The sequence below is a fragment of the Ursus americanus genome, chromosome 23, assembly GCF_024610735.1.
Source record: "Ursus americanus isolate L20-20 chromosome 23, mUrsAme1.1.p, whole genome shotgun sequence".
Lineage (NCBI taxonomy): Eukaryota > Metazoa > Chordata > Mammalia > Carnivora > Ursidae > Ursus > Ursus americanus.
The window spans coordinates 14,215,710-14,240,858 of NC_142149.1; the positions used below are offsets into that span (position 1 = coordinate 14,215,710).

General features: G+C 45.3%; 1 protein-coding gene and 1 long non-coding RNA gene across 4 annotated transcripts in view; one reads left to right on the plus strand and one right to left on the minus strand.

Annotated features, from left to right (window-relative positions):
* The window catches only part of TEX2 (testis expressed 2), a 100,686-nt gene that overhangs the window by 712 nt on the left and 74,825 nt on the right, over positions 1 to 25,149 (plus strand). The gene's annotated exons all lie outside the window — the stretch shown is intronic.
* On the minus strand, positions 1,330 to 24,226 carry LOC148107933 (uncharacterized). 2 transcript variants are annotated; one of them, XR_015721261.1, is made up of 3 exons: positions 23,699 to 24,226; positions 22,306 to 22,474; positions 1,330 to 1,468 (listed from the first exon to the last, which is right to left on the minus strand). It is a non-coding gene; the product is annotated as an uncharacterized LOC148107933 (long non-coding RNA). The 2 variants fall into 2 exon arrangements; XR_015721262.1 differs by lacking the exon at positions 1,330 to 1,468 and adding an exon at positions 20,109 to 21,832.

Sequence of the window (25,149 nt, forward strand, 5' to 3'; positions counted from 1 at the left end):
CCTAACGCCAGGTGCCCTGCCCGGGAGCGCGGATGTGACGGTGGAGGCTGTGGCTGCTGGCCGCTGGCGAGCACACCAGCGAAACCGAGGGACCTGGAGAAGGAATGCACAGCCACTTCAGTTGCGCCATGCACGCTGCCCAAATTACACGGCCGACGCGGGAGTTGGTGCAGGGGAGTTTTCCCCTTTTGAAAATGGTTTTTGGAAAACTTAGCCCCTCAGTGGGTTGATGGTTACTTAAACCATCGGTTGTTATGGTTACGGGGCATCAAATGTAAGGGCAAAGTCTGTTTCCACCCTCGCTCTTTCTCCAAAGCTATGAAGTACTTTGTCACTACGTTTTACAGACACTGTACAGGGAGGGCATACTTTTTTAGAGTTGAAGGGAAAGCGTGGGCTCCTTGAAGGCAAGGGAGGTACCATATTCCTGTTTGAAGTCCACCATGGCTACTCTGCACAAGAATTGAAAGGAACCAGCCTTCTGCATGTTTTGATGATTCTCATCAAAGGATTTAAAGGAGTCCTTTCAGGAGCCAGATGTAAGCTGGAAGGAAAACAATGAGTGACTTTTATATGGAAACCAATAAGGAAAAATGGAGGGGCAAATGATCCTTGAACTCCAGGGTAAGAGGGTATTTGAGGAGTCTAGGTTTGAGGGTTTAGAACTAGGTGACACCGTGAAGCTTATCTCATGGGAGGTATTCAAAGAGTGAAACAGACATTCCTGTTAGCTCTTCTCAACCCTTAAGCTATTCTGGTATTTCAGAGTCTCCCAAGAATGGGTAGTTGGTCTAAACTTGGGGAAAACAAGTAAGCTTCCTAAGGGTGATGGGTAGAGAGTGGGTTTTTTGCCAGACAGTTTCTTTCTCATGGGTCTCTCCCGGAGTGTCAACGAAGGCCTCCAGGCAGCGTGTGGAGGGCTCTGGGTGAACTCAGCCTGTACATTTATCTCCAGGAAGAGGTGCTGTGCCTGAAAGGAAGGAGATTAACGACCCGATTCAAGTCAGAGGATGGTGGTAATGGAGACAACCGACAAGTAACCCAGGGGCTGGGACAGAGGCTGGGAACTGCAGGAGTTTGCTTGGGCTGAGTTTCTGGGGCTTGGAGGTTTGAAGAGAGTAGAATGTCCTTCTGTGAGAGGGCTGGAGATATCACGTATACCAAATGTATTGTTTGTTCGTTAGAGATTCTGTTTTTAGAATACTTCTGGAAAAGCAGCGGGAGAGATTAGGCTTTCAGGTAGAATAAATGTACAGGATGTTTTGGAGTTTTTGTCAAAAAGAAATTGCATGTAGTCGAAAAATATTCATTCAACTCATTTTTTATTGAGTCGGTAGTGTGCCAGAAATTGCAAGGCATTGTGGGTTATGGTGGAAAAAACCAAAAGGGATGGAGGGTTTTTTCTTCGTGCCATATGATTTGCCTTCCCTCCAAGTCAAGAACTCTCTTCTGAGGATGTTTTGAAGTCCTTGAGAAAAGAAAGGGGAGAAATGCACAAAATATTACTTAATGTAAGAACAAACCAGAGCAATGGGAAATTCTTCCCACTGTAGTTCACTTTTGGTGTCAGACTGAAACTTCAGAGAGTGGTGTTCTGTGTCAGGTTTGGTATAAGACTATCTGCATCCTCGTATCTATTGACCAATATCTTTTCATGGTGTTAGTTCCTGTTCTTTCTTTTTTCCCTTTCTCCTATCAATTTATTTATTCAAAAATTTGGAAGTTCATTAGACAAATACTGTCCCTGGCCTCTAGGTGCTTCCACTTCATTTTCTTTGCCCGAGGATCCCTCAGCATCTGCTGTCTTCTGTCTGATCCTTAGTCTCACCTGAGGGTCCTGGGCATTGTTGAGGTCACAGGGAATGTTTGTTCTTTGATTCTGTCCCAAAGCATAAGGCAGCTAATATAGAAAATAGAGCATTTGTTGAATTTCAACTGTGCTATGTACTACTTTCTTTCTCTCTCTCTCCAAGAGATATCTGTATCAATATACATGTAGATGTGGATTTAGATGTAGGTATGATACCTTCTCCAGTCCTCGAGCAGCCCTCTAAGGGAGATAGGTGGTGGTAGCCTCATTTTATGGAAGAGGGAACTGAGGCTCAGAACAGTATAAGTAACTTGTCTAGAGTGATAAGCTGGTTAGATGGTGGAGCAAGAATTTCAGTCTAGGACTTTCTGATTCCAAAACGTTCTTTTTCCATTGTATTGCTTCTCCCAGAAGAGGAATGGCAGTTCTAGCACAGTGCCTTTTTTGGACATATGAAAGGTCAAGTTCAGAGATGTTCAGAGAACTGCCACAGTTAATGTGCTTATGGTAGACCAAGAGTTAGAGCCCTGCAGTCCTGCCTCTCCGCCTGGTACCTTTTTGGGTCATTCGTGTAGCTGCCAGGAAATTTGAGTTTACTGCTGTGAAGAGGTGACCCGACTCACCAGGGCATATCCCAGTGCTTCCGTTTAGCAGCTCTGTGACTTTGGGCAGATTGTTTTTTCTCTCTCTGTACCTCAGTTTCTTTATGTGTAAAATGGGACAGTATTCACACTGCAACAATGGTAAGACAAGTACAGTTTGTCTCATCTTAACACTTCTGAAGAAAAGTATCTTATAATCTATGGGGTCTCATAGCTGTAGTTGGCAGTGATGTGCTTTTTTTTTGGTACATAAAATAATGGTACGTCTTATAGTAGTGAGGTCCTAGATTAGATGAACTATAGTAGTGCATTCTTTATTTTTTAAAAATATTTATTTGAGAGAGAGCGCATGTGAATGAGCGGGGTGGGGGAAGGGGCAGAGGGAGAGGGAGAAACAGACTCCCTACTGCTCAGGGAGCCCAACTCAGGGCTCAATCCCAGGAGCCTGAGATCATGACCTGAGCCAAAGGCAGATGCTTAACCAACTGAGCCACTCAGGTGCCCCAGTAGTGCATTCTTTATAGGTAGTCGCGGGGATTACATGAAGTCACTCCCATGCCGGGCACATAGTGAGCACCCAATATCAGTTGATGGTACTGAATGACAGGGTTAGGGTTCATCAGTGGGTGGCTCTGGGTAAAGCTGGAGAACATCTCATAAGATTTGCCACTTGGAGCCCAGGCAATAATCCATGATCTGTGGGCTGGAGGAACGTTTTCCAGTTTGCCTGGAACTCTGTCCTTTGGCTGACTCTTGTCCCCACGAGGAGCATTAACTTCAGGAGCTAACGAGCCATGGACAGACAGCTCCCTTTGTCCTGCCTATTCATTGAGGTCTTTGTCAACTTTAAGTCCCAAGTTAAAAATAAATACCATTTAAAGAAGATTGGAAACCTACACTGATATAAATAGTCTTACGTGTGAATTTTAAAACACCTCAGGGTTATATAGAAGATTCTTTGTTTCCCCTTTCAAAACTCCTTTTAATGTTTAATTGCTTTGGGTGAAGTGTTGTGAGATGCCATTAACCAGAAGGAGCCTAGGAGGTCATGAAAGTACAGAAGCCCTTGACTAGCCCTGGGTGAGATGGAGAGAGCTCTAGAGTGTGCATCAGAAGGCCTGCTCCCAGTCCTGGGGGTTTATCTTGTTATTGTGTGCGTTCTTGGGGCCTGGGCCCAAGGGTGTCTCAGGGCTTCGAGGCTCTCTTTTCCTAAAGGAGGACTTGAGTCTCCTCCCCTGACTCCTTCTAACATAGTATCAGAGATTATGTGAGTTTATGAACTAAGGATCTGAGAAATTAAATGGTGGAAAGAAGTTCTTTCATTCAGGACTCCTGAAGTCTCACTTGAGTGTTTGTGATCATGCTTTGTAAAGCAGAAAACAGTAGTCAGGTGATAATCTGAATAACTATCATTTATGGAGAATTGCTGTGGCCGGGCACTGTCTCCTTTTCAACCTCACAGGGCCCTGTGAGTAGGAGAGACCACTGTCAATCTTATTGTGAGATGAGAACACCGAGGTTCAGAGAAGTAAGTACCTTGTCCAAGGTCACACAGCAAAGAGGAGGGCTTCTGTTGCTCTCCAGTGAGAGCTCTTGGGTTGTTTCAGGTGGACCCTGCCTCGTCTAGGAATCTTCTCAAGCCATGTGCCCTGGAAGTTTTCCAGTTTAAAAGTAGGATTCCTCCTGCTTTGAGGTCACACATCTATCGGGTGCTGACACCTGTTTAAATCTGAGTTCTTGCTCAGGACATCTGCTGTGTATTGGGAGAACTTTGTTCAACCTGAAGAATAGCCCCTGTGGGAGTTGTAGGCTACCTAAGTCCTTGAAAGGCAAGGTATTTCTTTGGTGAACAGAAGCCACAAGCTGGGTCTCTATGAGCATAAGTGGGACTGTTGAGAGCAGAATCCAGTCCTTCTGTGTGGAAACTGGTGGGATGGGAAACGTTGGTGGGCTTTGAAACAACCAGGTAACCTTTCCCTTTTGGGTTTGCCTGGAGTGTTGGTTCTAAGGGCTGTTCCCTAGGCAGGTTATTGGACCTAACAAATTGTGTGCCTCCCAGGCTTATCCTAATAGTTGAGAATGGCACAGGGTGAGGGGAGCCCTCTTCAGTCATAAGCTTATTGGGTATTTGAGATTTAAACCCACCCCTTGGATCCCTCCTGCAGTAACCTTTCAGAATCACAATATGCATTTTCTGAGTTTCTCTCTGTTGTTTCTTATAGCTGGTGTAAGCTGGCCTGTTTTCTTACTCAATTTAAATTCTTTTTTACATCTAATGCTGTCTTTTAAACAGTGTTCCTAAAGATGGTTATATTTATCATTTGGGGCTTGAAATAGAGAATTTAAAAATCTTTCCGTTGAAAGGACTGACTAAACAGTGATTATTACTCATTCAATAAATATTTGAGCATCTCCTGGAGCCAACCATTGTGCCTGTCATTGGAAATCCAGCGGGGAGCAAAACAGATGTGGTCTCTGTGGGCACATAACACATTATCTAGTCCAGACAATAAACCAGTCAAGAGGTGTATACATTGTGTGTATATATTACAGTGTGATAAGTGTGAAGGCTCCTTCCTCTGATAAGTGTGAAGGCTCCTTCCTCTGAAAGGGAAGAACAGGGTACTGAGAAGGAAGAAAGGGAGGGAACTAGCAACTGGGAGTGTCCAGGAAAGCGTTTCTAGAGGGAGCAGCATGTAGAAAGTGTGGCATGAGGAGGAGAGGAGGGAGGAGGGGTTGAGGAGGTGGGGGGAAGGGGAGTCACAGGGAGAGCTGTGCAAGGTAGAGATGAAGAGCCCGGGCTCAGGAGCCAGGCGCTACTTCAGGGGACTTAGGGATTTCTTAGGCTCCTGGTGCCTCAATTTCCCGCCTCCAAGTGGCCGTGAGGATTGAATGAGCTGATGTCAGGGAAGTCTTGAGAGCAGTGCCAGGCACCTACAGGAAGGGCTGGGCGGGGGGTGGGGTGGGGTAAGGGTTTGCTGATTCGCACACAGTGGGGATCTTGACCTGGAGTGGATGAGCTTCTGTTCTCGGTCAGCATTTTCCATCATTCCATGTGTAAAGTAACATTGGACTGAAGATGAGACGAAGATGGCTAATATGCACGTCTGCTGGTTGCATTCTAAGGTAGCTTGGTGCTGCACGCTCTGTGATGCACTAACCGTTGAGCACCTGTGCCTGGGGAGGGCTTGCCGTGGGACCTCAGCCGCATCTGCTGCGGGTGCCATGTTCAACCAGAACGTTGTTCCTCTGCTCCTTCTTGCAGTGGTCTGCTGTGGTGTTTGATATGGAGGGTAGATTTTTAGCCTTGTTTTCCGATAAGAGGAGGCAGAGACCAGTGGCCTCATTACCAGGCAATCAAAGGTGACAACTCAGAGTTGCTAAGTGCAGTATCCACCTGAACTCCATGCCCGATGAGATTTTGTGTGGTGCTTTCTTGGGGGAAACAGCCACATCCCCGGATCATATAGGAGGAAAACTTCATAAAACGAGTCATTGGCTTTGGTTCTTTGGCCTGGTTTGGGATGTTCAGTAAATTGTAGAAGCCCAGCTATATCAGAGTTTGTAATTATCCTACAGAGTATTTTGTTAGAACTGATCAAATTTGTATATAATTGCATTAGTTCCTTTTTTTTTTTTAAGAGTTTATTTATTTATTTGACAGAGAGAGAGACAGCCAGAGAGAGAGAGGAAACACAAGCAGGGGGAGTGGGAGAGGAAGAAGCAGGCTCCCAGTGGAGGAGCCTGATGTGGGGCTCGATCCCATAACGCCGGGATCACGCCCTGAGCCGAAGGTAGACACTTAACGACTGAGCCACCCAGGCGCCCCCCAAGTTCCTTTAAAAAAAAAAAAAAAAAACTTTTATTCTGGAAACATTTTTTAAATTCACAAAAGTAGAGACTAATATAATGAGCCCCATGGATCTATCATTGTTTCAATAATTATCGACATTTTGCTAATCTTGTTCCAAGATAGTTTCAATTTGAAGCATTGTTGGTAGATTTTCTGTCATAGTATAAATGTATCTTTGGAATATAAAATTATATGGTAGATATGGTTGTAGAGAAAAAAAAATTACTGCATGCTGCCTAATTACAGGACTGGTGTTAGTAGTTGAAATTCAGAATCCTAAATGAACATTTCTTGCAAGCCCTCATAGACTTGCTCATGAAAAGTAGACATCCCTGACGGGGCTGCATATGGAAGACTGTAACCTTGGGGTCTCAGACTGGAGCCCCATGCTCCAGATGGCATACTCAGTGAGAGTGATGCCTCCTGAGGCTGGGACAGGAAGCCCAACCAGACTAGACGGCCACCCTTGCAGCTTGGCAGGAGAATGCATTTCAAATCTGGGTCGAAGGTACAGAACATGCTTCTTTTGTAAGATGGGTCTGAACCCACTGGACAGCTCCAAGGATGGATTCCCATGGACTCTTTTCCCCCTTACTTCCCTTTCTGGATTATTCTGTTCTAAAAACTGTTTGATTCCTTCAATGAACCCAAATTTTAGAGAGCATATCTCAAGTTTCCCTTGGTTTTCTACCATGCTTACATTCATTCATTCATTCATCACCCAACAAACATTTAAGGACATACACAATGGGTCAGATAGTGGTTCTAGGTACTGGGTACACAGTGGTGAGCAAAATTGACAAGGTCCTTGCCCTCCTGGAGGAAGGAGAAAAGCAAAGGTCTACTAAAAAATATGTCCTAAGAAATAGTGAGAGGTGCTACAAAGGACGAGTGCAAACGGGAGTGAGGTGAGGGGGTGGAGCTGTTTCCTGAAGAGGGAGCAGGTGGTTCAGTTTCTGAAAGGCCTAGCTCCCTTTCTCCTGGGGATAGAAAGGTGCCTGGAATATAATAAACCAGGAGGAGAGAGGCATGGGCCCAGCTGAGGCAGAAGGCAGGAGCTAGACCATATAGCACTTTTCAGAACATGGATCTTATTCCTTGAGCCACAAGAAGCTCTCGTAGGGTTTTGAGCAAGGATGTGGCATGCTCAGATTAGGATTTTTTTTTTTTTAATTTTTAAATTTTGTTTTTAAGTAAGCTCTGCGCCCAGTGTAGGGCTTGAATGCAAGACCCTGAGAGAAAGAGTCACATGCGCTGCTGACTGAGCCAGCCAGGTGCCCCCGTATTAGGAATTTTAAAAACCACTTCCACTGCAGTGGGGTAAATAAATGGAAGTCACTGCGGGGAGAGCCATGAGGGGGCTGCTGCTCTCTTCCAAGCAAACAGGTGGTCGTTTGGACCAGAGTGGTGGCAGCGAAATTGGAGGGAAAGAGATCATTCAAGAGAGGTTTAAAGATAAAAATCACAGCACTTGTTAAAGGACTAGGTAAAGGCCAGCTTGCATTTGCAGTGAAAAGAAATGTAAATTACTTCTGGCAGAAAACACTGGCTGTGCATACTCTGCAACTCACTGGTATTACACTTCCCTTGGCACCTATTTTTCAGAATTTCTAGATAAATTTAAAGCTGTTCTCCTTATTTGCTCTTAAATCTATTCTTGAAAACTGTCATCTACTTTTGAAACATATTCATCAAGCATCTACTATATGCTGGGGAGAAATAGGTGAGCAAGACAGCCCAGGCCCTCAGCCCATCTCTTCCACACCTCTGCATCCTCCGGCTGGGATTGCCTTACCTCCTGAAACATCATATGGGTCAGGTTGCAAGGGCTTCCTGTCCCAGCCTCAGGAGGCATCACTCTTGCTGAGTATGTCATCGGTAGTGCAGGGCTCCAAATTGAGGCCACAGGTTAGAGTCTTCCATATGCCGCCCACAGTCAGGGACATAGTAGTCTTCCTCTCTATCTAGAAGGTAGGGATTGTGCCTTGTTCGTATTTGTATCTCCTCCCTCTCACACTCCCCCGACCCGAGCTCCCTTCAGCAAACCAGTGTGCTGTGCCCTCGAAGGTGTTCAGCAGGTGTTTGTTAATAGCCCCTGGTACTACTCAAGAATAATGTGAGATGGGCCCTAAAGAGGGCTCTAGACAGCAGTAGGAGGGGAAGACTCTTCCTGATGTTGGGAGCCTCCCTGTTGGAGAGAACGGAGGCAGCTGTGTTTAGACGTAGCCCTGCAGATGGGCAGACTTGCGCTCTCCTTGAGGCCATCTTCTAGATGAGGGGAGGAGTCTGCCTCCTCAGATCACCTGTCACTTAGAAGGGAATCATAGGAAACATCTGTATCTTCACCAGAACTTTGAAGTTCTAAATAGGAAATAAACTTGAGGCAGAGGTGGTGGTTAAATTTCCTCTACAACTTTTGTGAATGTGATTCTGAGAGAGAAAACTGATGTGGGATGTCATTGGCTGGTTTCCTAGGTAACATTCTTTTCCTTTGTTTTGTTTTAGAAGAATGGATTGGGTCCCTAGACCAGGTCCTCTGATAATCAGAGAGGAGATATTTATTGAATACAAGAGTGATGTGTTTTCTGGGAGACTTGCAAGTCTGGTTGGGATGGCTTTAAGCTGAATATTAAGGGGATAGAAGAGAAAAGTATAAAAAAAGAAGTATACAGGAAATTTGCAGAACCAGGTAACATAGAGACCCGTATGACTCAGCGGCCGTGTGGACACCAAAGTGGTGCCCAGAAACTCTCAAGTGGAAATTAGCACCAAAGCTGCTTGAGAACAGCATGGAGGGAAGGGGTCAGGTATCTAAACCCGTGCCTGAGGGTGAGCAGCCGGTGCCTCCAGGCACTGGAAACCTTAACATCACAGCCAGGTAAATAAGTGGTCTGCTGGTAGGTCAGATTGGAATAGAGCAAGGTAGTGTGGGCACACGTGGCCCCAAAGAAAATCCTAGGAGAGACTCTTCCGTGTGCCTTGACCACAGAAGGCTGGCAGCCAGCCTTCCAGTCATGACAGCAAGAGCAGGCATATAATTGTAGGACGGCCCACCAGCCTGAGGGGGCGATGATTTTGTTCCACGGGCAGATCTTAGAAGAGGCCCCTGGCAGATGAAGTAGATCATGAAGACGTTTGTAGGTGAGTTTTATTAGAAGTGGACCACGTGGTAAATTTGAACACTACCTTGCTGATATTTTGCCTCTGAGAGCAGGTAGAGGGAAGTGTGTGTGTGTGTTTGTTGGGTGGAGTGTTGTTTGGACCTAATGATGACAAATAAGGAAAAGCCAGTTGACGGTGTGGGTAGGGTAAAGCCATCCAGAGGGCAGGGAGCCCAGAAATAAGCACAGAGCTGGAGTTCAGGCAGTCTGGCTCCACAGCCCCTGCTCTTGGAGCATCTCCTACCTCCTGCTGTTTCCTTGGATAAAAATGCTGGAACTGCTCTTCACGTTAGCTGTATAGGAGCCATCTTGGGGTCCCCAAATCCACATGCCTGTTGGAAATGACCTCCCGAGTATCAGGCCATAGCAATGACTAATTTGATGTGGCTCCTCCTTGGTCTCCTATCTGCCTCACCCAGCCCCTGCCCCGGGAAGGGTAGAAACTGCAGTACCTGTCCTAGAAGTCTGAAGGGAGTTGTCCTCAGGGAAGGTTGAGCTGCTTGCCCTGGCTAAGTTCAGAGGCAAGATCGAAGTGGAAAATAAGTCAGAGTAGTAGAAAACCCCTGGGAAACGAGTTGCTTTTGTTTTAATTTCCCAGGGTAGGCAAATGTCTGTGGGGATATGATGAGTGGTATTCGATCCTGATGGGGTAGGTTAATAGTAAAGCAGGAACATTAATTTTTTTAAGGCTAAAACTCCCAGCAGAAATGACTGTTGATCATACTCTGAGCCAGAGACTAAACCCGTTTGGTCAGCCTAGCTTTTGTCTTAAGGTTTGCCTGCAATCAAGAGGGTGTTGGCAGAGGCTTAACAGCCTGAAGCGAATTTTATTTCATGAGGTCTGATTTGTGGTACGACAGTCTTATGGAAGGAAAAAAACATATCTTGAGTTTCTGAATTAGGTGATAGAGTTGCTTTGCCAGCAAGTGTAGCAAGGGCAGGGCCCAGAATTTTCTGGGGTGGGTGGTCAAGAGGTCCTTCCAACTATATGAATGTATAATATCAGAGTGTTAATCTCAAAAAATAAAATTTTAAACATGTTTAAAATATATATATATGTGACCCACAGCTTAGAAGTCTTCCGGGAATTGCAGGTTTAGCTATTTCTAAGTCCTAGCTGGACTGTGGCCTAAGAATTTTAGCTATTTTGTGTGATCTGTCAGAGTTGACCCATTAGCTGCAGTTTCCCCTCCCAGAAACATCCTGCTGCTCCTTCTGGGCTCCCTCGCACAACGCTGCAACAGGGTCCGGTGGTCCCTCGCCCAGCACTGCACAGAGTGGGTGGGCACTGTTGGCTGGTAAATGTTCAGTGAGATGGGTACTTTATAGCAAGCTAAGGAAAAAAGTGTGATTTTTTTTTTTTGCCATGTTTTTCTATTTTATGAGTTCACACAGGTGCCCCAATTGGTGTTTAAAGGGAAATGAGAGGTTTTTTTGCCACCGTAAAGCAGGGTGGTTACCTAGGTCAGCCCTGTCATTTGGTATTTCTGCCCGTTGTAGGGTGCATATCCGTATCTTCCTCTGCTGTGGTGCTATTGCTTAGGGAGGGAGTGACAAGCAGGAAGCCCTGAAACTAGCTTTGGAACCTCTCGATGATTTCAGCCAGTTTGATGATTTCAAGCCAGATCTTTGGGGGCTTGAGAAGGGACTCATCAAATGGGTTATCCACATGGAGTTTACATGGGCTGGGTATCCAGTGATCCCTTGAGCATTCAGCAGACGACGCTGCTCCCATGACGGTGGCTGTGCTCGGGGACTGTCACGGGGCAGGTCCGGGCTCTCTCTGGCGGTGGGAGTCAGTCTTCTGTGACTCTCTTACATGAGAGCCTCTTAAAGGTCTTCACCCACCTTCTTTTTAAGGAAGGTCTTGAAGAGTCTTAAAGCAGGTATTTGCATAGCATGAAGCATGATAAATTCTTAATTAAAAAATGGTTAATTAGATTTTTTTTCTTCCTGATTAATAGTTAGCTTAGAAGTCAGTGTGCCAGTTTTTCTTTTTTTTAACTTAGGCAAGCACTTAACTATGTTTTGGAATATTTGCTTTTCAATTTTTTGGTTGTTTGTAGAGTATCTAGAAAGGAACCACCTATTTTCCCATTGAGGTCTTGGCCCCAGGAGTAAAAAAAAAAAAAAACCCATGAAGCTTTGGGAGGCACCAAAACTGTTGTTTTCGTGGGGCAGGAGTTCACCTCGCTCTCTCTCTTGTCCTGCCCAAACTTCTAAAAGACCACACACACACCATCCGAAGGGTGTACATCAAAACTCTATACTTCTTCCTCGAAATAATGTAATGAGTTCTTTAAATCAGGGTTTTTAACCTTGGGGAGGGGAAGGAAGAAGTCTGTATCTGCTTGCAAATTGAACATGAAATCTTGTCGGTGTTTGTGTATTTGTATTTGGTGGTGGTAGGGTCTTGTGTTTGTCAAGCTTTCAGACAGCCCTCGAAGGAACTAAAGAAAGTCTCTGTACCTCTCACCTAGAAAGCTCTAAAGCCAGCTTTTTAGAAAGGAGGGACTGATTAACAGTAGGGGAAGAACCTAGAGCACAGATTGCAGGTTCCTGACTGGTGGGAGCCCATGCACACAAGCCTGGTTTCTCACTAGTCATATGCCTGGGTCCCTGAGATCCTCTTCTCCCTACTGGTCCCTCTCCCCTCTTCAGATCCGTAAGGTACCCTTTGTTGGGAGAGCACTGAATGAACTTGTCCTACAAGCCAGGTGACATGTGCCAGGATCTTTTGTCCTTGGTTTCTTTAGTCACTTTCTTTTGGTCAATGCCCTAACTGCCTCCTAACTTCTTGTAGGCCTCTCTTCTCATTTTTCTTGGGTTTCTTTCTTATACCACCTTCTCTTCCTCCCCTCTCCCCCTTTTTTCCCCTTAATGTGTTCTAAGTTAATCTGTTCTCTGCCATTGGCTTTTCTGTTCGGTCTGGTAATTCTTGTCTGCAGAAAGGGGGCCCTGAGCCAGACAGAGAACCGGGAGGCTGGTCCTCCCAGCCCTGTGGTTCTGGATGGTGGATCCGCCCCCTCCCTGGGATGCCTTGGGTCTCAGCTTGCTACCCCCTTCCATCCCAGAAGTCCAGCCGTCTGCTCTGGTGGCCGCCACCTGGCCAGGAACACACAAGTGCATTTAATGTCACAGGCCCCTGCCTTTCCTTGTGAACCTCATATGTATCCCATGGTGGTGAGCTCGGTTCATGAAAGTATGATTCTGTTTTATATTCCTTATTCCAGTGTTGCCAGAGGCAGAAACGACAGAAGTTATTGCTTTCAGAAAGACTGTTCTTTGACGGGCAGGCCAATATATGAGTATTGGTGACAAATGTGCATCATTGCAACAGCAGAAATTTAAATTACAGTAAAAGATGATCATTTTCTACCTTTGGTAGTTTAAGATTTTTTCCCTCTCCGAATTTCTCCCAGTACTTTGGGGGAGCTAGGGTTCTGGCCCCCGAGGGTTTGGGAGGAAGGTCTCCTTTTGCTGCTTTTGAGGATTCATTAGCCCCTTGGCAGCACTCGCTTCACACGGAGGTGGGCACGTGATCTAGGAGGCTCTGCTTAGGAAACCAGATCTCTTAATTGATAGAGCCATCTCATGAGCTAGTAATGCAAGCTGTTGGTAATTACAAAAAACCTACCGTGAAATTTATCTAAAATTAATGAAGAGTCAGCACTGTGGATTTTAAATACAGAGGAAGTTATGGCATCGGCTCTCAGTTATCTGACTAGATTGTTTCTTGCTGGTCTTTGCACCTTTAGCTGCCTTCCCTTTGCTCCCCATTGTGCCTGTGGGCTCCTTTCCCGCTCCACTCTGCTCGGTTCACATTCCTCCCACACAGACCCATTTTAATGGAAAGCTACCGAAAAATGTCGTGCATTCCCAAGTCAATCGATTGGGATTATCCATTCCACTTTTTTCGTCTGTGAACACAGAGAAGTGAAAGGTGCGATGTATTTAAAAGAAAACAATAAAAATGTATGGAGAAGAAACACGTATGAGTGAAAACCGGCTAGGTGAATAGAGCATGTCTGCTTTTCCTGATATTATTTTTTTAAAGGAGCATTGTTCAATACTTCATTTTGTGTGTATGTCAGCATTTAAAGATCTCTAGGTCAGTGCTTAGACTGAGATAAATGGTTAAGGTATTTTGAGGCTAAAATTTTTCTTGCTTTGGTGATGTACTTTATAGGTATATCATCCCTTGATTTAATAGGAAGGATCTCTGGTCTATACGTGCTTTTATGTGACTTGAAAAGCAACTAACTATTCCATTTAAACAGATTTCAATGAGGACAGTGGTTTTGAGACCTCTCACAATGGTACTGTTCTCAGACTCTTAAGATAGAATTGTCAAATTATAGCAAATAGTGTTAGAAATAATTTTGCAATTTTCTCAGCAGATTATAATTTCTCCTTCTGTACATGTAGTTGTTCTGGAAATAATAGTGTAAAGGTACCTTTTTCCAAAACTGATTATTTTCCAAATACAGGGGTACCTTTAGTTTAGAAGAAATGATAGAGGAAGATTGTGGTCCAGGAGACAAAGAGAGAACAGGGTTTTTTTAAGCCTTTCTTTTATTATACCTTTGGCCACATTTTTGAAGAGAGACCAAGAATTGCCATATGTGTGAAAGAATATTGGTAACTGGGTAGACTCGAAATGAAAGTGAGATTTTCAGAGTAACAAGGTCACTTTCTTACTGGCTTGTAGAAACAAAGGATGTGCGATCACAGTAGGTCTAGCAGCTGGGGTTGGTGGAAGTGGAGAGTTCATGGAATCTGAAAGGTATTTAAGTTGGTATGATATTTAAATTTCCAAGTTAGAAAATGCCCATCAAGAACAATGGTTTGTTAAAACCAAAATAGAAAATAAATTTTAAAAAAATGGATGGGGGAATGTACATGTATGCATCTTAGAGGACATTGAAAAAAATTTCAAATACCTGGGACACAGTTTGTTGAGGGAGCCAGAGCACGGTGGAAACTGTGCCTTAAGGATTACATTTATGTAGAAGCACTCAGTCAAAGGAAAAACTTGCCCAGGAGGAAAGTGTCTGTGGAGATGTGCCCTGCATTTTGAGTGATGTACCGGAGCGTTGCAGACTCAACATTAATTTTGATCTTTCTTACGAAGCTGGATAAAATAATGTTGTTTCTAAGGAAAAAATAGTTATCATGAAGTGTCAAAGCCCTGCAGTGGAAAATGCCAACAGTCAAGAGTCCCAAACAAATTCCAGAATCAACACCCTAAGTGCAGACTCACACTGGCGTACTATCGTGATTTACCTTATTGAGGCCCAGCGGGTTCTTGTTGGGCACCCCAGAAATGCATGGGATCCATACCCACCAAGCAAGTGCTGAGGGAGTACTTTGGCTTCCTAGTATTTTTCCTGGGGAAAAAGTGTTTGATCTGAAACGGTTCCCACCTGGGTAGAAACCTTACTCACCAGAGGTGGCTCTGAGAAACTTTGGTTTCGGGTGCCTGGGTGGCTCAGATGGCTAAGTGTCTGCCTTTGGCTTGGGTCATGACCTCCAGGTCCTGGGATCGGGCTATCGGCTCAGTGGGGAGTCTGCTTATCCCTCTCCCTCTGCCTCTCCCCGCCACTCATGCTCTCTCTGTATCAAATGAATATTAAAAAAATCTTAAAAAAAAAAAAAGAAACTTTGGTTTCCTAAAATAACGGATGAAGTTCTGCTTCCCCTCGAAAGAGCGGTGTTTTAACTTTTGGAATGTACACCCCTTTGCACCTCTGAACGCTATGCTCTGTCTCCCTAGAAAACCACACACGTACACACAGACCAAATTTTGCATGTGGGATGTTAAGAACCGTTGATGTAAAATAAAATAGTAAGATGGAAGGTCTTGAAGAGAATGTTAGGAAGGAGTTTGCTGCTGGTACAGATGCCATTTTTCCGTGGAGGGTAGAGGCACTCTCCTGAGAGTGTACTTTGTGGGTTGTTGGGCAGTAGGATTTAGCAGGGCTGGAACACGCAGCTAGGCCTATTTTGAGAGAGTTGTGCAGTCTGAGAGTAGTGCTTCCAGAAGGTGCAACTCCCTGCTGCCCTCAAGAGCTGGGCCCAGTGTTTGCTGTCAGAGGCTTTTTGGAGAAGGTCTTTGTAAGTGCGGTTATTTATTATGTGTATATGACAAAGCAGTACCAGCCCTGCATTTATTTCCCTCGTTACTCATATCCTTTTCCCCTTCAAAAGACTGATACAGACATTGACCAAATGGGTTTTAAGAACCTGAAATTAATTTGTTAGATAAATTGCTTGTTATATAAGTTATAAAGGAGGCATTGCATACTTCATTACGCACAACATGATTTCAGAATTCTCCCACTTGAGGATATATGTTTTTAAGGAGGTGCCTTATAAGAACTGCATGTATTGGATTTGCATCCTGCTTTCAGATCCTCTGCTCCATTCTCCGGGGGCCTGGCGTGTGAGACAAGCTGGGAGTGGGGTGGTTCTGGTCCAAAGGCAGGCCCAGGAGCCACAGGTGGACACCTTGGAGTTCTGGTGGTGGCAACAGCTCTGCGATTTCCACTTCTGAACCCCTGGTAGATGGTGACTTGCAGAGGAACTTTTATTTATGCCATCAAGATCTGTGGGGCACCTGGGTGAGTCCGTCGGTTAATCATCTGACTTTGGCTCAGGCCATGATCCAGGGTCCTGGGATCGAGGTAACTGTTGGGCTCCCCATTCAGCGGGGAGTCTGCTTGTCTCTCTCCCTCCCCTCTGTGCCTCCCCTGCTCTTGCATGCATGCGTGTGTGCTCTCTCTCATATAAATAAAAAATCTTAAAAAAAAAAAAAAAGATCTAAGAAGTCACCACCACCCAGGGGTATTCCCTTCTTCTCCTGAAGGATCCTTTTCTTTGACAGCGGCTGGCTTGGAATTTCGGTTTCCTGGAAGAAATGCATTTTCTCAGCAGAAACAACATTGTACACAGTGGTTCTGTGGAAAAAGCAGTGCCATGCTCACAGTCTGCATTAGGAAAGGCTTGTGTTCCTGCGAAGGATACTATCCAGTAGAGATGATCTGGGTATGAAGTTAGATCTCACTTTCTCTTATCAAGTGTTATAATATGTTACCTTCTGGAGCTAAAACCTGATGCCCAGTTACTAAAAATATACTGGACTGTACATGATATATTTATTTTTTATACCATATGAAATTTTCTGAAAAGGACATAAACAGGTTACTTAGGTATTAAGTGCAGTGTTCTTTCATTCATTCAACCAATAAATATTTAAGTGCCTGCCCTGTAGAGCATATATTCTGTGGGCTGAGAGGTAACAAGTAAGTAGCCATGTAACACAATTTCAGGTAGTAATACTGTTCTTAAAAATAAAAATAAGGGGATGGGGAGGCCATGCTTTTAGGATAAGGTGGTCAGGAAGGTCTGTGGAGACCTGCCATTGTTTTTACTACAACAAATTTGGGGGAGTAACAGTTGTCTTTGGGGCCATGGAATTCAGTGAGGCTTCTTTGCAGAGATTTTGACCGATTTATTTGAAGGACCTTTTGAGGAGTTGGGACTTTGGTCATCAGTGACCTTTTGAGGGAGTGACCGGTCTTTTCTGGCTGGTACCTTCTTTTTCTTACTGTCAGTCTTCCTGTGGCAGGAACAGGAGGAGAAAAAGTTGTCCCTGGCTGTCGTCCTGGTGGTTCACAGCAGGCAGAGTGTCTCCCTGGTCTTGGGTTAACTTCGAGCTTGGCCACTGAACCTCGCTTTCTGATGTTATGCATGCCCAGCCTCGCTTTCTGATGTTATGCACGAACCGACCCTTATGTGGCTCCACAAGGTCTGACAACCTGAGTGCTTTCCCTGGAAGGGTCACCACATCCAGAGGCCAGCTGACCTGAGCTTGGCCCTGGGTCCCAGACACAGGGGCCTGGGTACAGGCTGAAGGGTTACCTCTGTTGGCTTGAGGCTATTTTTTTTTTTTCTCCTCAGTGTCATTTTTAAGTATTGGATCACAAAACTATAAAACAACCTTTTAAGAAATAGTATATACTTCTGCCAGGGATGCTGCCACTGCCCAAAACCTTCTTTCACACGTGGGGCCTGTCAGTCAGCCCCACGGTTATTCCCTGTACTCCGTAGTCCCAGGATACATTCGCAACCAGTATCTGCGTAGGGCTGCGATGGACAGACCCGGGGCCATACCTCTGCCCTTACGCCTCCCAACGCCCTGTTGTTATTGCTGCCCCTTTGCAGACCAGGAAACTGACTACACCTGTCAAGGAAGGAAGGGCACTAGTCATACGAGGAGAAGCCCATATAAAGGCTTGTGTGGAACTCCTTTCATTCCCACACAAATGCCACGGGGTAGACTATTTTTCCCATTCTGTAGATAAACAACTGAAGTGCAAAAAGTTTATGTAACTAGCCTGAGGTCACACGGCTGCTGAGGGGCAGAGCTGGGGTTTGCTCCCCATCTGAGTTGGAAAGGCATGCTCTTACCACCCCACCAGGCGCCTCCCTCACCTGCCTGAGGCCACCTGTCCCTTGCTGCCTTCTTCAGTTTGTAAGTCCTGCTCTGCCCTGCTCCTCGTCAGTATCACCTCAGCCACTTTGCCTGGTACCTGAGCCCACGGCCTACCTGAGGCTGTGTCAGGCAGGGTGGGCGGTGCCAAGTTGAGCAGTGCTTCTGAGCTCCCTGGAGACTAATGGACGAAGAGCTTTATACACACACATACACACATGTATGGATATACATATACTTACAAACGTGTCTCTGTGTGTGTGGAGATACAGAGGAAAATGAAACTGTCACTCTAGCATATTAGACATTCTTACATTTCTTTTTTTTTTTTTTTTAAAGATTTTATTTACTTATTTGACAGAGACAGCCAGCGAGAGAGGAACACAAGCAGGGGGAGTGGGAGAGGAAGAAGCAGGCTCCCAGCGGAGGAGCCTGATGTGGGGCTTGATCCCAGAACGCCGGGATCACGCCCTGAGCCGAAGGCAGACGCTTAACGACTGCGCCACCCAGGGGCCCCGACATTCTTACATTTCTAAACATTGTGTAAGTCAGTGTATGTACTAGTTTGTGTTTTTTCCTCATTTATCATGATTTCATTTGCATATTGTCCCATTTCTGTATCATGCACATACTTGCTATTTGTTGTTTTTTTTAAAGATTTTACTTATTTGAGAGAGAGGGAGCATGAACAGGGGGAGGGGCAGAGGGAGAAGGAGACTCCCTGCTGAGCAGGGAACCCAACGTGAGGCTCAGTCCCAGGACCCCGGGATCATGACCTGAGCCGAAGGCAGACATTTAACTAACTGAGCTACCCAGGTGCCCCCATACCTGCTATTTGTAAGGACTGTGTAATATTTCCTATTAACACACTTAGGATCCTTGGTTGACCGTTTGAGTTGCTAAGCTTTGGGGCCTGGCAAGGAATGTGCCTGATAGCGTCTCTTCTTCAAGAAAAAAAGTTAGTTTGGCTTAAGAATAAGTGGTTTTTGAAAAATTGTTCTGTAAGTTAGAGGCAGCTTATTCACCATAGTTTCAGTGGATTTCGGATGGAAACATGTAGTAGACATTTGATGAAAAACAGATATTTGTTTTTTGCAGATTGGAGTTTATTTGGATCCCAGTGTTATGAGCAATCATAACTAAAACCTGTAAAGCTTTTTTGGGTGTGATTTACATGTCTAACCAGGCAAAACCCTTTTTGGAAGCTAAAGCAGAGTGGATCGAATCGACAAAACTTTTTAAAAATTAAGATTATCTTGAGGCTAAGGATGAAATTGACAGGTGATCACAGAAAACACCTTCTGAAATAAATATCCCAATGTTTGACTTCTACAGCAGAGGATTGACATCAAGGAAATAGCTGCTGCTTTCTTTTCCCTGTGGTGCTGGGCATCGCTAAAGGGAGTTGCCCTGACCGTTTGCTTTGCATTTCTGCCCTTACTGGCAATGATGCCTGAGGCAAGTCTCTCAACTTCTGTCTCCTGTTCCTCATTTGAAATGAAAACACAGTTCCTGCCTCTTAGGGCAAGAAGATGGACTTACTCTTCGATCAGAGTTGTTCTCTGTAACTCAGAACTTCAAATGAATTCATGCATGCCAAGAGAGCTGCCAGGGTGATGCCAAGATCCCCCCACCTTGCTCCTCATTTTAGGAAACAGTTATTTTTCCTGCTCCAGTTTGAAGTTTCTTGTTTGCTGCCTGGTTTAAATTAGGGTCCCAAAAGTTGAAGAATTTGTGTGGTGTGTGTGTGTGTGTATAGAATAGATGGCATTAAATTTCTCTTGAAAGATGGGGGCGCCTAGGTGGCTCAGTCGTTAGGCGTCTGCCTTTGGCTCAGGGCGTGATCATGGCGTTCTGGGATCGAGCCCCGCATCAGGCTCTTCTGCTGGAAGCCTGCTTCTCCTTCTCCTACTCCCCCTGCTTGTGTTCCCTCTCTCGCTGGCTGTGTCTCTCTGTCAAATAAATAAATAAAATCTTTAAAAAAAAATTTTCTCTTGAAAGATGTTCCCAAAAAATTGAACGTAGGCAGACGTTTCTGAAATGGTTTTATTGCATATGTTACTTGCACGTATTGTTAGAGGTTCATGACTTCAAGAAAATACTTTGTCATCCAACAAATTCTCTCTCTACTCTTTGTTTTTTTTTAATTTTTTTAATTTTTTAAAGATTTTATTTTAGAGAGTGGGGAGAGAGAGGGAGAGGGAGGGGGGAGTGCATGTGCGGGAGTGGGAGGAGGGGCAGAGGGAGAGGGAGAGAAAGAGAATCCTCAAGCAGACTCCCCACTGAGCGCAGAGACCGACACAGGGCTCAACCCCAGAATGCTGAGATCATGACCTGAGCTGAAATCAAGAGTTGGATGCTTACCTGCCTGAGCCACCCAGGTGCCCCTGGTTCCATTTTTTGTAAGGAACCATTTGTCTCCCTTCCTGGTGGATGTGTAATAGTATCAGTTATTGAGTCAGAATTTCCAACACCTGGCATCCGCCCTTGGAGGCCACCAAGTGTCAGACTCTTAAGATGTCCCAAACTGAACCTACTATGTCCCCCCTAAACTGATCTTCCTCTTTTTCCCAGACTTGATAAATGGGATCGCTGACCACTGTCTTGTAAAGCTAAAGCCTAAGGCTTGTCCTTAAAAGCACCTTCTTCCTCATTCCCTATCCCACCCACCAAGTCCCATGCATTTCATCTTCTCTCTCTCAGTCCCCTTCTTTCATTTTCACAGCTACCTCCCTTGTCCAGGCTACTGTCACCACTCACCTAAAATGTAAGAGCATAACTGGGGCGCCTGGGTGGCACAGCGGTTAAGCGTCTGCCTTCGGCTCAGGGCGTGATCCGGGTGTTATGGGATCGAGCCCCACATCAGGCTCCTCTGCTATGAGCCTGCTTCTTCCTCTCCCACTCCCCCTGCTTGTCTTCCCTCTCTCGCTGGCTGTCTCTCTCTCTCTCTCTCTGTCAAATAAATAAATAAAGTCTTTAAAAAAAAAAAAGTAAGAGCATAACTGACCATTCTGAGTCCCTTCTTGGCCCTTTCCAGTGTGCTTTCACACTGTACCGAGAGTAAGTTCTTCAGAATATCCATCTGACCACCTGCATACTACCTCTAGACCACATACAATAACTCTTCAGTTGTTCCTCATTGCTCTTGGAATATAACCAGTTCCTCAGTGTGGCCTTCAAAGTCCTGCATGACCTGGTCCCTGCCCACCTTTCCAGTCTCATGCTGTGTACAGTATACCCACATTCAAGGGTCCTTCTTTGGACTCCTCCATTAGGCCGTGCTCCTACCTCAGGTCCCTCGCTCATGCCATTCTCCCTTGTGGACTGCCCACACTACCATCCTAGCCAACTCTGCCTCATCCTTGAAATGTCAGCCCAATTCCCACTTGCTCCAGGGACCCTTCCGTGACCGATCTTCAAACTGATTGGGTCTCCCCACTGGCTGTACTCTCTTGGCACCCTTCATGTTCCTTCATTGCTCTTGCATTGATTATTTGATGGTCTCTGCCCCCTGTCCTTCTCTAAGCTCCCTGAGGGCTATCCCAATACTGTGCTGCTTTGTGCATTGTAAGGCAGGATGCAAATGGCAAGTACTGAATGCAAAAACATGTCTCTGCTCTCAGAGCTTAAATTCCACATGTCCAGCTAGAAAGGTTTGGCTGAGATTAAAATGTTTGTGCAGACAGACCTGTATCAGTGCATAAATTGTGAAATCAAGAGAGCCTTAGATCTACGATCAACTCCAAATGCTTCTTTTATATACATAATAAATTGAGAGGAAAATGAGCTTGTCTTTAGGTGTTGTTTTTGAAGTCGGTTTCCGTATGGTAGTACCTTGAGACATTTAGATGAACATTTCGTGGAGTAGTTTACACAGGGAAAATCTGTGGTAGCAACTGCCTGGGATGGCTACTATAAAAGGGAAGACAGGGGCGCCTGGGTGGCACAGCGGTTAATCGTCTGCCTTCGGCTCAGGGCGTGATCCCGGTGTTACGGGATCGAGTCCCACATCAGGCTCTTCCGCTATGAGCCTGCTTCTTCCTCTCCCACTCCCCCTGCTTGTGTTCCCTCTCTCGCTGGCTGTCTCCCTCTGTCGAATAAATAAATAAAATCTTTAAAAAAAAAAAAAAAAAAAAAAAAAAAAAAAAAAAGGGAAGACAGAGACATCAATGAAGTCACCAGGTAATCAGTAACGTGGGTGAACATTTGCTACAAACAACAGCCTCATCTGATGCCACCTCTCACTGTCTCGGTGAAGTCCCAGCTAATTGTGACCAACTTCCCTAACATGGAAATATGTTCCCATAGCGCACAAAAAGGGGTGTGCAGTATTTTTAGGGTTTTCTTAAGATTTTCATACATGCAGTAAACGTTTACTTACTTACATTCAGCGATGAAGTAGGGGGGTGGGTAGAACAGGTGTTGCCGAGGGCTGCTACGGGCCTGCTGGATTGCTTTTTGCCGTTAACTGTGGTTTACTATAAGAAAGTCTTCCCAGCACGGAACATATTTCCTTAATAGGTTGATTATTATCCCAAGCAGGCTTTCAGAGCCCTGTAACAATAGAACGAAGAATAAAGCATTTTATAGCCCATTCTGTGAATTACTGGGACTTTTTAAAAAGTACTTTTCATTGCTTCCCCGAGTTGTCTTTAGACTCAGGGTCCACCCTGGAACTGATGCTCCCCCTAGCTGGACAGTGTGAAGGTCTGTCTTTCAGCAATGGGCTTGGCATGCAGCCAGTGCTCAGTAAATGTTGAGTGGATGGAAGTCTTTCTTGAAGCACAGAGCACCTGCAGAGAGCTTCTGTTGACCATGGATTGATTTGTCCTTGGAAATACCTGAATGAGGCAGTTAGTAGGGGTGTAGAGCGCCGCCTTGCAGCGTGAGCCCTAGCTCTGCTAGTCAGCAGTTTTGTCGCCTTGGTAAGTTGCCCAAACCACTTTCATCCTTTTTCCTCATCTGCAAAATGTGGGAATAGTAACAGTTCCTACCTCACCGAGTCATTAGGCGTCCATGAGATCTTGTTGGTAAGGCCCTGAGGCCTGGCCTGTGTAAAAGTTAGTTTTCAGCTCAGAACCCCTCTGATACACCCTCACACGTCCAGATCGTGTCTGACTTGGATCTCCATGGGCCTCGGCCCTCCTTTCCTCCGAGAAATAATTCCCTTTGCTTTAGGTGACTGGGCACGTACTGGTCAGTACATAAATGGTGTTCTTTATCATGGAAATTTAAATGGCTGTCATAAAGTTTTTGGAGGAAAAAAAAGAACCTGTTGTATTTTCTGAAGATGACCATGATATATCTTTATTTAAATAGAATAACTGCCAAACAGAGTCTTTGGAGAACAAGTAATAATATTCCCTTGGTATACTTTACTCCATCCTTTCCACAGGGAGAGAGTATCGTGGTTAATCATAACATTTCTATGCTGTCGGTGCCCATAACTTCACAGTTTATGAAGTGCTGTCCCATTTATTCTTTCTCCCAGCAATTGGAGGGGTGGGTTCTTACCATCACGACCCTCATTTGACACATCAGAAACTGCAGTCCCAGGGAGGCAGCTCCCGAGCCGGGGCTCTTCCCAGTTAGCCTCAGCTGTCCCGGGCTATGCTTTTGGGTGTTGAGCTATCTCTGTGAGATTTTATGGTGTCCGTAGTTACACATGGATAGCCAGAAAATTCTGCTCCTGTTTTGGCATTTTGCTTTGGCAGAGAGTACTCTCTGAGGACCCACATGAGCTGGAAGACAAAACCCAACAACAGACTCAGCACTTACCATCTGGAAAGGGCAGGACGCTGCTGTTAGGCAGTTGCCGGACCTATGAACAGAAGAACATCAGGATCACAACTTTATAGCGTTCGCTTCTTTGAAACGTCACATGGAGGCCCAGGACAGCCGTCAGGTTTATAGTGCCTCCAGAATTAGATTAGGCAGTGTGGTTCCAAGCTGTGTACTCGTATTTCTGGCTACGAAATGCTCCTTGTGCGTATTTTCCCCGTTCTGCCAAGAAACGGCTTTTTCTGTTGCTACTTTGTACATCCAAGTTAGTTTATTTCACTTGCCCTTCATTTCTGCCTTCCGTCCTCCTTTGGACCTTGAGACAGTGATGAACCAGACCTTCAGGAATGGGCAGCTGTGGAGGCCCTGGCTGGGGTCAACTCTATACCTAGGGTCTGAGTTTGGGGGGATAAGACCAGTCCCAGGAGATGAGGCCACAACTCAAGGGGCAAACAGTGCAGTCAAGTGTATCAAAGATCAAGAGCAGAGTTCAGTCCAGTTGTGTCCTGTGCCTGTGGAAGAAGTGGCCCACCTCCAATTCTTCATTTGAAATATCTGAAATAGTTCACTGATTAACCTTGATGGAGGTAGGCCTGCCCCCCCTTTTTAATGTAGGTACAGAGCAGTCACCTCTTACAAAGGAGTTGCCTCTCAGGTAGTGCCTTCTAATGTAGACGTAGACTGGATTAACTAGTTATTGGTGCCGAGGAATAGCTGATACTGTATCTCCAGCTGAGTTCCTGGTGATTTCATGATTTAATCACCCTTTCCCTGTGTGTGTGTGTGTGTGTGTGTGTGTGTGTGTGTAAGTTAGTAAGTAAGTATACTGCGTTTCTGATGTTCCAAGTTGATTTCGACTGGTGAGTTTCAATTCCATGGTAGGTATTGCGGCATGTGGGTGCACATTACATAGGCTGTGATTACTGGGGAATTTTTTCAAATTATTTGTCTTCTAATCTACCTTCTCAATTGTGACAGGTCCTGAGATGGGGAGGGGTGGCTGTGTTGTTTGCATGAATACATTTCCTAGGATTTTCTGGTACACCTCCCCTCCTCCCAATCCCAAAATGTCTGCCCTTTGATTACTAGGGATAAGAAGGTGCTCAGAGCGGGCTGATCAGCTGTCCCACCGCACTGTGCTGGGTGGAGCTGATCTAGGCTGGTGGTTCCAGCCAGACATCTGGAAAGGAACCCATGGGAGCCAGGAGGCCATTTTCAGTATTTCAAAAGGCTTAATAGAAACTATGCATTTACCCAAGATAAGGACACAAAAGCTACCCAAATTATCAAGTTTCTTTTCTTCTGTTTGGAATTCCAAGTCTGTATGGTTTCATGCTGATTCCAAGTTCTGATTGGCTGTGGATTACATAAGAACTTCTTAGCCAGGATTGGTCTAACTCTAGACATTGTTATTAGAGCTGGTATCAGGTCTAATTCCCCAAACTGAG